Source organism: Trachypithecus francoisi, unplaced genomic scaffold, assembly GCF_009764315.1.
Source record: "Trachypithecus francoisi isolate TF-2019V2 unplaced genomic scaffold, Tfra_2.0 Lachesis_group11, whole genome shotgun sequence".
NCBI classification, from domain to species: Eukaryota; Metazoa; Chordata; class Mammalia; order Primates; family Cercopithecidae; genus Trachypithecus; species Trachypithecus francoisi.
In genome coordinates, this window is record NW_022681456.1 from 13,413,559 (window position 1) to 13,429,768 (window position 16,210).

The following is a 16,210-nucleotide window of genomic DNA, read 5'->3' on the forward strand; positions in this document are numbered from 1 at the left end:
TGCATCTATTATTATTTTTTCTTGAAGAACCAACATTTGGTTTTTTAAAAAATCATTTCTCTTATAATTTATACACACACACACACACACACACACACACACACACACATATGTATTTTTTTTTTGAGGTGGAGTTTTTGCGCTTGTCACCCAGACTGGAGTGCAATGGCATGATCTTGGCTCACCATAACCTCCACCTCCTGGGTTCAAGCGAATTCTCCTGACTCAGGCTCCCAAGTAGCTAGGCTTACAGGTGTGTGCCACCATGCCTGGCTAATTTTTTTGTATTTTTAGTAGAGACAGGGTTTCACTATGTTGGCCAGGTTGGTCTCGAACTCCTGACCTCAGGTGATCCATGCGCCTTGGCCTCTGAAAGTGCTGGGATTATGGGCACGAGCGGCCGCACTCAGCCTATTAATTTATATATACTTTTTTATACTTTAAGTTCTAGGGTACATGTGCACAACCTACAGGTTAGTTACATAGGTATACATGTACCATGTTGGTGTGCTGCACCCATTCAGTCGTCATTTACATTAGGTATACCTCCTAATGCTATCCCTCCCCCATCCCCCCACCCCACGACAGGCCCCGGTGTGTGATGTTCTCCTTCCTGTGTCCAAGTGTTCCCATTGTTCAATTCCCACCTATGAGTGAATACATGCAGTGTTTGGTTTTCTGTCCTTGCGATAGTTTGCTCAGAATGATGGTTTCCAGCTTCATCCATGTCCCTACAAAGGACATGAACTCATCCTTTTTTATGACTGCATAGTATTCCATGGCATATATGTGCCACATTTTCTTAATCCAGTCTATCACTAATGGACATTTGGGTTGGTTCCAAGTCTTTGCTGTTGTGAATAGTGCCACAATAAACAAACGTGTGCATGTGTCTTTATAGCCACATGATTTATAATCCTTTGGGTATATACCCAGTAGTGGGATGGCTGGGTCAAATGGTATTTCTAGTTCTAGATCCCTGAGGAATTGCCACACGGTTTTCCACAATGGTTGAACCAGTTTACAGTCCCACCAGCAGTGTAAAAGCATTCCTGTTTCTCCACATCCTCTCCAGCACCTGTCGTTTCCTGGCTTTTTAATAATTGCCATTCTAACTGGTATGAGATGGTATCTCATTGGATGGCCAGTGATGATGAGCATTTTTTTCATGTGTCTGTTTGCTGTGTAAATGTTTTCTTTTGAGAAGTGTCTGTTTATATCCTTCGCCCACTTTTTGATGGGGTTGTTTGATTTTTTTATTGTAAATTTGTTTAAGTTCTTTGTAGATTCTGGATATTAGCCCTTTGTCAGATGGGTAGATTGTAAAAATTTTCTCCCATTCTATAGGTTGCCTGTTCACTCTGATGGAAGTTTCTTTTGCTGTGCAGAAACTCTTTAGTTTAATTAGATCCCATTTGTCAATTTTGGCTTTTGTTGCCATTGCTTTTGGTGTTTTAGTCATGAAGTCCTTGCCCATGCCTATGTCCTGAATGGCATTGCCTAGGTTTTCTTCTGGGGTTTTTATGGTTTTAGTTCTAACATTTAAGTCTTTAATCCATCTCGAATTAATTTTTGTATAAGGTATAAGGAAGGGATAGAGTTTCAGCTTTCTACATATAGCTAGCCAGTTTTCCCAGCACCATTTATTAAATAGGGAATCCTTTCCCCGTTTCTTGTTTTAGTCAGGTTTGTCAAAGATCAGGTGGTTGTAGATGTATGGTATTATTTCTGAGGGCTTTGTTCTGTTCCATTGGTCTATATCTCTGTGTTGCTAGTGGTACCATGCTGTTTTGGTTACTGTAGCCTTGTAGTATAGTTTGAAGTCAGGTAGCATGATGCCTCCAGCTTTGTTCTTTTGGCTTAGGCTTGTCTTGGCAATGCAGGTTCTTTTGCGGTTCCATGTGAACTTTAAAGTAGTTTTTTCCAATTCTGTGAAGAAAGTCATTGGTAGCTTGATGGGGATGGCATTGAATCTATAAATTACCTTGGGCAGTATGGCCATTTTCATGATGTTGATTCTTCCTATCCATGAGCATGGAATGTTCTTCCATTTGTTCGTGTCCTCTTTTATTTCGTTGAGCAGTGGTTTGTAGTTCTCCTTGAAGAGGTCCTTCACATCCCTTGTAAATTGGATTCCAGGTATTTTATTCTCTTTGTAGCAATTGTAAATGGGAGTTCACTCATGATTTGGCTCTCTGTTTTTTCTATTATTGGTGTATAGGAATGCTTGTTGTGATTTTTGCACATTGATTTTGTATACTGAGACTTTGCTGAAGTTGTTTATCAGCTTAAGGAGATTTTGGGCTGAGATGATGGGGTTTTCTAAGTAGACAATCATGTCATCTGCAAACAGGGACAATTTGACTTGCTCTTTTCCTAATTGAATACCCTTTTTTTCTTTGTCCTGCCTGATTGCCCTGGCCAGAACTGCCAACACTATGTTGAATAGGAGTGGTGAGAGAGGGCATCCTTGTCTTGTGCCAGTTTTCAAAGGAAATGCTTCCAGTTTTTGCCCATTCAGTATGATGCTGGCTGTGGGTTTGTCATAAATAGTTCTTAGTATTTTGAGATACATTCCATCAGTACCTAGTTTATTGAGAGTTTTTAGCATGAAGCACTGTTGAATTTTGTCGAAGGCCTTTTCTGCATCTATTGAGATAATCATGTGGTTTCTGTCTTTGGTTCTGTTTATGTGATGGATTACGTTTATTGATTTGCATATGTTGAACCAGTCTTGCATCCCAGGGATGAAGCCAACTTGATCATGGTGGATAAGGTTTTTGATGTGCTGCTGGATTCGGTTTGCCAGTATTTTATTGAGGATTTTTGTATCAATGTTCATCAGGGATATTGATTTAAAGTTCTCTTTTTTTGTTGTGTCTCTGCCAGGCTTTGGTATCAGGATGATGCCGGCCTCATAAAATGAGTTAGGGAGGATTCCCTCTTTTTCTATTGATTGGAATAGTTTCAGAAGGAATGGTACCAGCTCCTCTTTGTACCTCTGGTAGAATTTGGCTGTGAATCCATCTAGTCCTGGACTTTTTTTGGTGGGTAGGCTATTAATTATCACCTCAATTTCAGAGCCTGTTATTGGTCTATTCAGGGATTCAAATTCTTCCTAGTTTAGTCTTGGGAGCGTTTATGTGTTCAGGAATTTATCCATTTCTTCTAGATTTTCTAATTTATTTGCATAGAGGTGTTTATAGTATTCTCTGATGGTAGTTTGTATTGCTGTGGGATTGGTGGTGATATTCCCTTTATCATTTTTTAATGCATCTATTTGATTCTTCTCTCTTTTTTTCTTTATTAGTGTTGCTAGTGGTCTATCAATTTTGTTGATCTTTTCAAAAAACCAGATCCTGGATTCATTGATTTTTTTGAAGGGTTTTTTATGTCTCTATCTCCTGTTCTGCTCTCATCTTAGTTATTTCTTGTCTTCTGCTAGCTTCTGAATGTGTTTGCTCTTGCTTCTCTAGTTTTTTAATTGTGATGTTAGGGTGTCAATTTCAGATCTTTCCTGCCTTCTCTTGTGGGCATTTAGTGCTATAAATTTCCCTCTACACACTGCTTTAAATGTGTCCCAGAGATTCTGGTATGTTGTGTCTTTGTTCTCATTGGTTTCAAAGAATATCTTTATTTCTGCCCTCATTTTGTTATGTACCCAGTAGTCATTCAGGAGCAGGTTGTTCAGTTTCCATGTAGTTGTGCGGTTTTGAGTGAGTTTCATAATCCTGAGTTCTAGTTTGATTGCATTGTGGTCTAAGAGACAGTTTGTTATAATTTCTGTTGTTTTACATTTGCTGAGGAGTGTTTTACTTCCAACTATGTGATCAATTTTGGAATAAGTGCGAAGTGGTGCTGAGAAGAATGTATATTCTGTTGATTTGGGGGTGGAGAGTTCTATAGATGTCTATTAGGTCCCTTTGGTGCAGAGCTGAGTTCAATTCCTGCATATCCTTGGTAACTTTCTGTCTCATTGATCTGTCTAATGTTGGCAGTGGGATGTTAAAGTCTCCCATTATTATTGTGTGGGAATCTAAGTCTCTTTGTATGTCTCTAAGGCCTTGCTTTATAAATCTGGGTGCTCCTGTATTGGGTGCATATATATTTAGGATAGTTAGCTCTTGTTGAATTGATCCCTTTACCATTATGTAATGGCCTTCTTTGTCTCTTTTGAGTTTTGTTGGTTTAAAGTCTGTTTTATCAGAGACTAGGATTGCAACCCCTGCCTTTTTTTGCTTTCCATTTGCTTGGTAGATCTTCCTCCATCCCTTTATTTTGAGGCCATGTGTGTCTCTGCACGTGAGATGGGTCTCCTGAATATAGCACACTGATGGGTCTTGACTCTTTATCCAGTTTGCCAGTCTGTGTCTTTTAATTGGAGCATTTAGCCCATTTACATTGAAGGTTAATATTGTTATGTGTGAATTTGATCCTGTCATTATGATGTTAGCTGGTTATTTTGCTCATTAGTTGATGCAGTTTCTTCCTAGCATTGATAGTCTTTATAATTTCACATGCTTTTGCAGTGGCTCGTACCAGTTGTTCCTTTTTCTCCTTCACTTAAGATGCTTAGTTTGCCTGGATATGAAGTTCTGGGTTGAAAATTCTTTCTTTAAGAACGTTGAATATTGTCCCCCACTCTCTTCTGGCTTGTAGAGTTTCTGCCAAGAGATCTGCTGTTAGTCTGATGAACTTCCCTTTGTGAGTAACCTGACCTTTCTCTCTGGCTGCCCTTAACATTTTTTCCTTCATTTCAACTTTGGTGAATCTGACAATTATGTATCTTGGAGTTGCTCTTCTCGAGGAGTATCTTTGTGGCGTTCTCTGTATTTCCTGAATTTGAATGTTGCCTGCCTTGCTAGGTTGGGGAAGTTCTCCTGGATAATATCCTGAAGAGTGGTTTCCAACTTGGTTCCATTCTCCCCGTCACTTTCAGGTACACCAATCAGATGTAGATTTGGTCTTTTCACATAGTCCCATATTTCTTGGAGGCTTTGTTTGTTTCTTTTTACTCTTTTTTCTCTAAACTTCTCTTCTCACGTCATTTCATTCATTTGATCTTCAGTCACTGATACCCTTTCTTTCACTTGTTCGAATTGGCTACTGAAGCTTGCACATGCGTCACATAGTTCTTGTGCCATGGTTTTCGGCTCCATCAGGTCCTTTAAGGTCTTCTCTACGCTGTTTATTCAGTTAGCCATTCGTCTAATCTTTTTTCAAGGTTTTTAGCTTCTTTGCGATGGGTTTGAACATCCTCCTTTAGCTCGGTGAAGTTTGTTATTACTGATCACCTGAAGCCTTCTTCTCTCTACTCATCAAAGTTATTCTCTGTCCAGCTTTGTTCCATTGCTGGTGAGGAGCTGCATTCCTTTGGAGAAGAAGAGGTGCTCTGATTTTTAGAATTTTCAGCTTTTTTGCTCTGGTTTCTCCCCATCTTTGTGGTTTTATCTACCTTTGGTCTTTGATGATGGTGACATACAGATGGGGTTTTGGTGTGGATGTCCTTTCTGTTTGTTAGTTTTCCTTCTAACAGTCAGGACCCTCAGCTGCAGGTCTGTTGGAGTTTGCTGGTGGTCCACTCGTGACCCTGTTTGCCTGGGTATCACCAGTGGAGGCTGCAGAACAGCAAATATTGCAGAACGGCAAATGTTGCTGCCTGATCCTTCCTCTGGAAGCTTCGTCTCAGAGGGGCACCCAGCCGTATGAAGTGTCGGTCGGCCCCTACTGGGAGGTGCCTCCCAGTTAAGCTACTTGGGGGTCACGGACCCACTTGAGGAGGCAGTCTGTCCATTCTCAGATCTCAAACTCTGTGCTGGGAGAACCACTATTCTCTTCAAAGCTGTCAGACAGGGACATTTACGTCTGCAGAAGTTTCTGCTGCCTTTAGTTCAGCTATGCCCTGCCCCCAGAGGTGAAGTCTACAGAGGCAGGCAGGCTTCCTTGAGCTGTGGTAGGCTCCACTCAGTTCAAGCTTCCCAACCGCTTTGTGTACCTACTCAAGCCTCCGCAATGGCAAACGCCCATCCCCCAGCCTCACTGCCACCTTGCTGTTCAATCTCAGACTGCTGTGCTAGCAGTGAGCGAGGCTCTGTGGGTGTGGGACCCTCTGAGCCATGCACGGAATATAATCTCCTGGTGTGCCGTTTGCTAAGACTGTTGGAAAAACACAGCATTAGGGTGAGAGTGTCCCGATTTTTCAGGTACTGTCTGTCACACCTTCCCTTGGCCAGGAAAGGGAATTCCCTGACCCCTTGTGCTTCTTGGGTGAGGCGATGCCCTGCCCTGCTTCGGCTCACGCTCCATGGGCCGCACTCACTATCTGACAAGCCCTAGTGAGATGAACCCGGTACCTCAGTTGGAAATGCAGAAATCACGCGTCTTCTGCATCGTTCATGCTGGGAGCTGTAGACTGGAGCTGTTCCTATTCGGCCATCTTGGAACCTCCCTACCGCTATCAATTTATATTCTTTTTACTATTACTATTGCCTTCCTTCTTGCTTTGAGTTTACTTTGTTATATTTGTAACTTCCTAAGCTGGATACTTAGTTCACTAATTTTTAACCTTTATTTTTTATTTTTTATTTTTATTTTTATTTTTTTTGAGGCAGAGTCTCACTCTGTCGCCCAGACTGGAGTGCAGTGGCGCAATCTCGGCTCACTGCAAGCTCCGCCTCCCGGGTTCACGCCATTCTCCTGCCTCAGCCTCCAGAGTAGCTGGGACTACAGGTGCCCGCCACCTCGCCTGGCTAGTTTTTTTTTGTATTTTTAGTAGAGATGGGGTTTCACCATGTTAGCCAGGATGGTCTCGATCTCCTGACCTCGTGATCCGCCCGTCTCGGCCTCCCAAAGTGCTGGGATTACAGGCTTGAGCCACCGTGCCCGGCCAACCTTTATTTTTAATATAAAAATTTAAGAATATACATTTTTTGAAGTACTTCACTAGGTGCATCCCATAACCTTTAATTTATGACATTTTCATTATTTTCAGTTGTAAGTATTTTTACATTTTCATTATGATTTTTCTTGGATTCATGTTATATAGATGCATGTTCTTCTTTTTAAAATTGAGAAGCATATTCTCTAAGGTCAACATTTTTTGTTTTCTTTTTGTTATCAACTCCATTATGTTGTGATCAGAGATCATAATCTATATGACATTGATTATCTGAAAGTTGTTGAAACACTTTACTGCCTGAAATGTGGACAATTTTTGTAAATGTTTCATATGTAATTGAGAAGAATGTGTGTTCTCTAATTGTTGGGTACTGGGTTCTGTATATATCTATTAAATCAAATTTTTAAATTGTGTTGTTCAAAGGCTCAGTTACTGCAAGGTATGTGTTGAAATCTTCCATTTTGAACACTTGGATCCTGCTGTGGCTGAAACATCTATCTTTGGATTTCCTTTGTTTTCATTTGAGCCAATGAATTTTTGCTTTTTTCGCTTGCGTAGGCTTGGATTGGGTTTTGTTCCACAGAGCTAAATGTCTGTAGTGGACATTTGGGTTGCTTCTACCTTTTGGCTGTTGTGAATAATGCTATGAAAATAGCTATACAAGTCTCTTTTTAATATTTTGAAGAACTGCCATACTGTTTCCTGTAATAGCTACACTATTTTATGTTCTCACCAATGGTGCACAAGGGTTCCAGTTTCTCCATATCATCACTAATATTTGTTATTTTCAATTTCTTTTGACTATAGACATCCTCATGGGTGTGTGGTGATATCTCATGTGGTCAACATGTTTTTATCATGCTTCTGGCACTGTACTAAGTGGATTACAGCACAGCAAACACACTTACAGAACTTGAAGCTGTGTGGGTATAAAATATACACACATACCGAATTACAATTTTGCAAACTGCTCTAAGGGAGAACTTCTCCAAGGGAGAATTTACAGGGGATGGGGTGGAGGGCGTGACTTACTCCTGGAGGAGGAGCATCTCTTAAAGAGAGACATGGTAGGCCGAGCTTGGTTGCTTATGCCTGTAATCCCAGCACTTTGGGAGGCTGAGGAGGGTGGATCATCTGAGGTCGGGAGTTCGAGACTAGCCTGACCAACATGGAGAAACCCCATCTCTACTAAAAATACAAAATTAGCCGGGTGTGGTGGCGCATGCCTGTAATCCCAGCTACTCGGGAAGGCTGAGGCAGGAGAATCACTTGAACCCAGGAGGCAGAGGTTGCAGTGAGCTGAGATTGCGACACTGTACTCCAGCCTGGGCAACAAGAGTGACACTCGGTCTCAAAAAAAAAAGAGAGATACATGGTAGCTCCCTCCCATGCATCCTCCTGGGATGGAGAACTTTTCATTCTGTTCCCTTAACAGGCTTCTGGGGAGGTGACCTTTTAGCTGCTAAGTTTTCAGAGGCCCACAGGTCCTTTCTTAACACACAGCAGCCTTTGGGACTGGGGCTTGCCAAACATCTTCAAAAGTCCCCAAAGAGCTCTTACTCTGGCAAACAGTTTTCCATCAATAAACAGGGCAGTGCTTCCTGCCCAGATGCCTGTTAAACTTGCCTCTCCACCACAGCGAGTCACTCTTAGCAAAGGTTGCCTTGTTGGGCAGGATGGTCTGGTGACACAAGGCCACTTGGTTTTCTGTGATCCCTTTTGCCAATTTGTGACCAGAAGTTAGATAGTCACTGGGGCGAGGGGAAGTGGTGGTAAATGTAGTCACCAGAGGTGGCAGGATGGTTGCTATGTTTGGGTGCATTTTCCATTAATTCTGTCTAAATAGGTTTTTAAAAAAATATATTTATTTATTTATTTATTTTGAGACAGAGTCTCACTCTGTCTCCAAGGCTGGAGTGCAGTGGTGCGATCTCAGCTCACTGGAACCTTCACCTCCTAGGTTCAAGCAATTTTCCTGCCTCAGCCTCCTGAGTAGCTGGGATTACAGGTGTGCACCACCACACCCAGTTAATTTTTGTATTTTTAGTAGAGACTGGGTTTCACCATGTTGGCCAGGCTGGTCTCCAACTCTGGACCTCAGGTGATCTGCCCGCCTCGGCCTCCCAAAGTGCTGGTGTTACAGGCGTTAGCCACCATGCCTAGCTGCTAAATAGTTTTAAAAATATATATAGAGAGAGTGACAAGATTGGACCCAATGATCCTTTCTTGCTTGGCATTTAGGGAGCTTGAGAGGAGGTACCTAGGGCAGTCATTTTAACATTTTCTTTGAAGAGACAGGATGACACCACCCAGTTATGCCAAATTCTTGGAAAATTAGTGCAATACCCCTCTTCTTTCTCACTCAAGAAAGTCCAGAAGACACCAAATTATAGGCTGAGTTCAGTGGTTCATGCCTGTAATCTCAGTGCTTTGGAAGGCTGAGGTGGGAGGATTGCTTGAGGCCAGGAGTTCAAGACCAGCCTGGGCAACATAGTCAGACTTCCTCTCTACAAAAAATTAAAACAAATCAGCTGGATATGGTGGCATCTGCCAGTAGCCCTAGCTACTCAGGAGGCTGAGGTGGGAGGATCACTTGCACCTAGGAGTTCAAGGTTACAATGAGCTCTAATTGTGCCACTGCACGCCAGCCTGAGTGACAGAGTATCATTGTAGCAAAGCATACTTGGCGTAGCACCTGGTACTTAGACCTGTGCTCAAGACCATAAGCTATTATTATTATTACTATTATTACTACTATTGAGATAGAGTCTCACTCTGTCGCCCAGGCTGGAGTGCAGTGGTGTGATCTCAGCTCACTGCAATCTCTGCCTCCCTGGTTCAAGTGATTCTCTGCCTCAGCCTCTCAAGTAGCTGGGATTACAGGCACCTGTCACCACGCCCAGCTAATTTTTGTATTTTTAGGAGAGACGAGATTTTGCCATGTTGGCCAGGCTGGTCTCGAACTCCTGACCTCAGGTGATCCATCCACCTCAGCCTCCCAAAGTGCTGGGTGTGAATCACTGTGCCCTGCCTATTTTCAATCAATTATTATTATGTATGTTTTAGGCCTAACTTTCAACCAGGAGTAGCCAAACCACAACCCATGGTCTAAATCCATCCTGCCACCTGTTTTTGTATGACCTGAAAACTAAGAATAATTTTTGCAGTTTTAAGTAGCTAAAAAAGAGAATAATAGTCTCTGACATGTGAAAATTATATGAAATTCAAATTTCAGTATCCTTAAATAAAGCTTAATTGGAACACAGCATTGCCTATTTGTTTGTGCATTGTCTGTGACTGCTTTCACACCACCATGGCCAAGTTCAGCAGAGACCATATGACCCACAAAGTCTCAAATATTTATTTTCTGTTCCTTTATAGAAAAAGTTTGCCAAAACTCTTACTAGACTGTCACAGCCATTGGAATCCACAAGTTCCTACTTGTTTAATATTTGTTTTATCTGTGAGGTTCAAGGCCGTGTCCATCTTGCTCACCATTGCCTGCCTGCCTGCCTGCCTGCCTGCCTTCCTTCCTTCCTTCCTTCCTTCCTTCCTTCCTTCCTTTTTGAGATGGATTTTTGCTCTTTCACCCAGGCTGAAGTGCAGTGGGCGATCTCGGCTCATTGCAACCTCTGTCTTCTGGTTTCAAGCAATTCTCCTGCCTCAGTCTCCCCAGTAACTGGGATTATAGGCGTCCACCACCATGCCTGGCTAATTTTTGTATTTTTAATAGAGTTGGGGTTTCACCATGTTGGCCAGGCTGGTCTTGAACTCCTGACCTTGTGATCCACCCGCCTCAGCCTCCCAAAGTGCTGGGATTACAGGCATGAGCCACTGTGCCTGGCCTCACCATTGTCTTTCTATTTCTTATTATAGAATTGACCTCAGTCATTTCTATGGAGTTCATTGTAACCCAGATGTCTTGGGATTTTCCAGCTTTCATGGGTCATCTTCCATTACAGTTGTTATATAATTGTTTGAGCTCTGTTTTGCATTGATCCAAAAAAATTGCAGTTTTATACCAGACAGTCCTCCCCGGGCATTTCTGGTGGTCCTTGAGGAATGCTTCCATGTTCCCACATCTGTTTTAAGAGTATTCCTCTGGGAGCCTCGTAAGTTCTCTGCTGGACATCTTTCATTGCCCTAATTACCCCCACTTCTTTTACTGGAGACCTGGAGATGAGAACAGAAAAACATCATAGGAAAACCTGGACCCTAAATCCCAGATGTCACATATTTTAGAGCTCATGCATCGTGCTCATGAGCACCCCAACTGGTGAACCTTTTTCTCCTGCCATGGTGTCGTGGGCTCATCCTGTTTCCCATGTCGGTGGTGTCTTTGACTATCTCTCCTCCAAATTCCAACTTCCACTTTGTTCCAGAGAGAGAGAAGGAGAATCCTTTCCTCTCCATCATGCAAAGTATTCTTTAGAGAGATGCATTTCTTCCCTCCATGACCTTTTCAGAAGAGGAGATTGTGGCCAGGTGTGGTGGCTCACACCTGTAATTCCAGCACTTTGGGAGGCCGAGGTAGGCCGATCGCTTGAGGTCAGTTCAAGACCAGCCTGACCAGCGTGGTGAAACCCCATCTCTACTAAAAATGCAAAAATTTAGCCAGGCATGGTGGTGAGCACCTATAATCCTAGCTACTCTGGAGGCTGAGACATGAGAATCACTTGAGCTGAGAGGTGGAGGTTGCAGTAAGCTGAGATTGCGCCACTGTACTTCAGCCTGGGCAACAGAGTGAGACTCCATCTCAAAAAAAAAAAAAAAAAAGGCCGGGCTCGGTGGCTCACGCCTGTAATCCCAGCACTTTGAGAGGCCAAGACAGGTGGATCACGAGGTCAGGAGATTGAGACCATCCTGGCCAACATGGTGAAACCCTGTCTCTACTAAAAATACAAAAAAAATTAGCCGGGTATAGTGGCGGCCGCCTGTAGTCCCAGCTACTCGGGAGGCTGAGGCAGGAGAATGGCGTGAACCTGGGAAGCAGAGCTTGCAGTGAGCCGAGATCGTGCCACTGCACTCCAGCCCGGGTGACTGAGCGAGACGCTGTCTCAAAAAAAAAAAAAAAAAAAGAGGAGGAGATTGCTTCCCCTTTGCTTAACTGAAGTGCCTCCAAGAGTCCAAGAGTGTTCTCCCAAAACAAAACAGAAATTTTCCCTCCTCTTCTCTTCAGACCCACTGTGATGAACTCAATCTGTATTGAGTAGCTGAAAAAAATGCTGGTGGCTTTAAAATACTTGCTTGTCCCCCACTTTGAGCCTATAAGATAGTAGAAAATATCAGAGTTCAGTTTCACAGCACAAATGAATAAATGAATGAACCTCCTCTATCTATACACGTATATATATATATAGTAAGTACAATGATCTGTATAATTTGGTATGGCACATATATGTACTTTTCTCTATATACCATATCATACAGTAAAATATTATAGGGTCAGACACGGTGGCTCATGCCTGCAATTCCAGTGCTTTGGGAGGCCAAGGCAGGAGGATCGCTTGAGGCCTGAAGTTCAAGACCAGCCTGGGCAACACAGGGAGACCATGTCTCTACAAAACATTTAAAAAAGTTAGCCAGGTGTGGTGGTGCACACCTGTGGTCCTAGTTGCTTGGGAGACTAAGGCAAGAGGACTGCTTGAGCCCAGGAGTTGGAGGCTGCAGTAAGCTATGATTGTGCCACTGTACTCCAACCTGAATGACAGAGCGAGACTCTGTCTCAAAAAATAAATAAAAAAATAATATATTAAATTACCTAAAAACATTGACACTTTATTGTTAGTGGCTCATGTCTTTCTTCATAGGGATCCAGACCCAGCGTTAGTTAACCTCTGGTTCAGAAACGCTGGGCCTAACAACCAGCTGCTGATGCCTGTAATCATGAGATGAATTTCTGATTGGGCTTCTTGGCTTCACTCATCCTTTTCCATGCCCTCAGCCTGGTATCCTCCTCCAATGTTAGCCAGCTCTAGTGTTTAAAAATGATCTCCACAGTCCCCAGGACTGGGGGCAAGGGAGGCGAGAATAGACGATGGGACAAGTGTGGGCATTGATCAATGACCTCCTCTTCCTGGAAGAGTCTTCCAAGTATCTGCCCTACCGGTAGCAGGTTATTCTAGGCTCCTAAGTCTTTGGGGGTGTGATGGTGTTAATAACATCCTGTGCTGAGTGGGCACAGGTGGAGGAAGTGGATACCCAGGAAGCTGGAGGAAGGGAAAAGAGGCAGTGAGTGGGTTCACAGGCTGAGAAAAGTACTTTGATGTGCTAGTGGGGTCTGGTGTTAGAATCTGGCTTTGAGGTCCTTTTGGGGGTAACAGCTGTGATCAAAGAACCAGTGGCATTGAGACGGTGGTGAGAATAATGCCTGTTTATGTCTCTTTTCTTTGCTACTTTTTTATGATGAAAGTCCTGGATTCCTTTTTTACATTTAAAAAATATATGTAAGAGAATAAAAATGGATCCCATCACTGAAAGATTTCATCGAAAAATATCTATGGAGCGTCACCTGTGGCTAGATTCCAGGTTCTGCGAATAGAGAGAGAACAAAACAGATTCCCTCCTTCCTGGGATTTATGAACAGAAGAACAAATGAATAAGATATTTTCAGATAGTGACAAAGGCAAGGAAGAAAATAAAAGAGAACATACAAGTATCTTGCTGGGAGGTTAGTTTAGCAAGAGGTGATCATTGTTCACATTTGCATGTGTGGTGTTCAAGGTCTTTTTTACCTTCAGTGTCTGTCCTTCTCTTTGCATTCTGATCTAATTATGCATCATCTATCTAAAAATGGGATCATGATGTACACTCTGTGTTGTAACCTTAGTTTTTTTCATTTACTTGGGAGCATCTTTCTGTTTCATTTATTCATTGGCATCATTATTTTTACAGATGCGGAGCCATTAATCACATGGCTCTACCATACTTACATAACCAGCCCTTTATGATTGCACACAGGTTCCTTCCATTGTGTTGCAAAGATGATGCGTCTGGAAACTGTCCCTTTCCTTATATTGCCACTACCACCTCCCTGGCTCAAGCTTGGGAGGTGGCAGGTCCCTCACTTGGACCATTGAAGTAGCCTCTTAACTAGTCCTCTGGCTTCATTTTATACTCCTCTGCCAAGATTTTATATTTCTGGTCATGCCACTCTTTGGCTTCCAAACTATCATTGGCTCCCTATTGCCTACACAATGAAACCTAAACATCTTGGATTTGTGGTGGTTGGTTGTGCACTCATAAAACAGGATGGCTTGAATAAGCATGTGAGAAGATGCTAAATACCCCTGGTCATTTAAAAAAATGCAAATTGAAACCACAACGAGATACCACTTCACCTTTATTAGAATGGCTGTTAAAAACACTAATAACAACAATGGAATACAATAAGTGTTGGCAAGGATGCAGAGAAATTGAAACCCTTGTACATTGCTGGTGGGAATGTAAAATGCTGCAGCCACTACAGAAAAACAGTATGACAGTTCCTCAAAAAAGCTAAACAGAATTACTATACAACCCAGCAATTTCACTTCTAGGTAGATAACCAAAAGAATTGAAAACAAGGACTTGAACAGATACGTACCCCTCAGTGTTCACTGCAGCATTAGTCACAATAGCCAAAAGGTGGAAACAAACCAAATGTCCATCCATCAATGAATTGATAAAGGTAATGTGGAATATTCATATGATGCGATATTATTTAGGTGTACAAAGGAATGAAGATACAGTACATCCCTCAACGTGGATGAAACTTGAAAGCATTATGCTAAGTGATATAGACCAAACACAAAATGATCAATATTGTATACTTTCACTTACATGAAATATATAGATTAGGTAAATTTATGGAGACAGGAAGTAGATTAGAGATTACCATGTTCCTGGGAATGGGGAGTTATTGCTTAATGGGTGCAGAGTTTCTGCAAGGGTGATGGAAGAGTTTTGGAAGATGGAAGAGTTTCAAGATAGTGATGATAGTTGTACAGCAATGTGAATGTGATTAATGCCATTGAATTGTAAACTTAAAAATGATTACAATGGCAAATTTTATGTTATGTATATTTTAGTACAAATTTTAAAAAACCTGGATGATATGTCCGTCCCTGCCTCCATGCCTTTGCTCACATGGCTTGCTCTTGCTGGGGCACACTTTTCTTACATTTTGCTTATTGAAATCTCATTCTGTTTTCAAGGTTGATCTCAAATAGGACCTCCTTCCTTGATGACTTTTCTAACTTATTGTCTCCCTATGTGTTCTCAAACCAATGTGATCTTCCATTTGTCTGAGCTCTCAGACTATGCTCTGTGTCCCTTTGGGGCTGTTGCTTTGCCTTCATCACTTACTAGGCTGTAAGTTCTTTGAGTAGACGGACCTTGCCTTATTCATCTTTGCATTATTCATCCAACAAATATTTACTGAGGTCATACTATGTGGTAGCCTGGAATATAATGCCAGTACACTGTAAAAAATCAATTAATGTTCAATTGAGTTGGCATGCCATACGTGGTCTGGACCTCAGATTTTCGGAGGACTTTCAGAGTGTGTAACCTTAAGGAGGAGTCAGTTTCCTCCCTATTTAATAGTCTTGTTGGCTCTTATTCTTGGAATTAGTGGACTATGATAGGTAGTTTTCTCTTTCTTCTGGGAACATATATCATTCTTCTTTTTGGGAAGTCATTTTCTTTCTTCTTCCCTGACTCCAACCCATGTGATTTGAGTGAACTGCCATGTTTTCACATGATCTTGCTCTCTTGGTTACTGTTGATTGGTTCAAGGTGAACACCTGACCCAAGCTGGACCAATCAGAGCTTTGCCCTAGGATTTTTGAAACCAGAACAGAGAGGAGAGCCTGGGGAGTTGAGAAACCACATTGCCACCTGTGTTAGAAGCTGGCATGTAGCAGAATAGGATGTGGCTGATGCACAGATAGAAGAAGAGAGGAGCAGAGAGAAAAAAAACCCTGGTGCCAGTTGCATCAAAGATCCATCTGTATCTTTGTCCCTTTCAGAGCTTGATGTTTCAACACTTCATTGTACTCCTCAAGGCAACAAATTCCGCTTTAGTCTAGGTTAGTTTGAGTTTAGACTCTGTTACTTGCAACCAAATTGCTGTACCTCTCTGAGGCTCAGTTCCTCATTATAAAGTATTGATAATGACCCCTCCTCATATTTTAAAAATTTGATGCATATAAAATGCTTATGATGGCTCCTGGCATGTAATACACACCCAATAAATGTTAACGATTACTATTTGAATTAGCATTTGTAGTGCCTGGAGACGATGTGAATGAGAACATAAATCTATCAAAT

The 16,210-nt window shown here is 42.1% G+C and overlaps 1 long non-coding RNA gene across 1 annotated transcript; it reads left to right on the forward strand.

The window, feature by feature from the left end:
• The first annotated feature begins 1,370 nt into the window (after window positions 1–1,370).
• LOC117089316 lies at window positions 1,371–6,293 on the forward strand. Its single transcript, XR_004439548.1, has 3 exons — window positions 1,371–1,382; window positions 2,862–2,878; window positions 5,891–6,293. It is a non-coding gene; the product is annotated as an uncharacterized LOC117089316 (long non-coding RNA).
• Window positions 6,294–16,210: the final 9,917 nt, after the last annotated feature.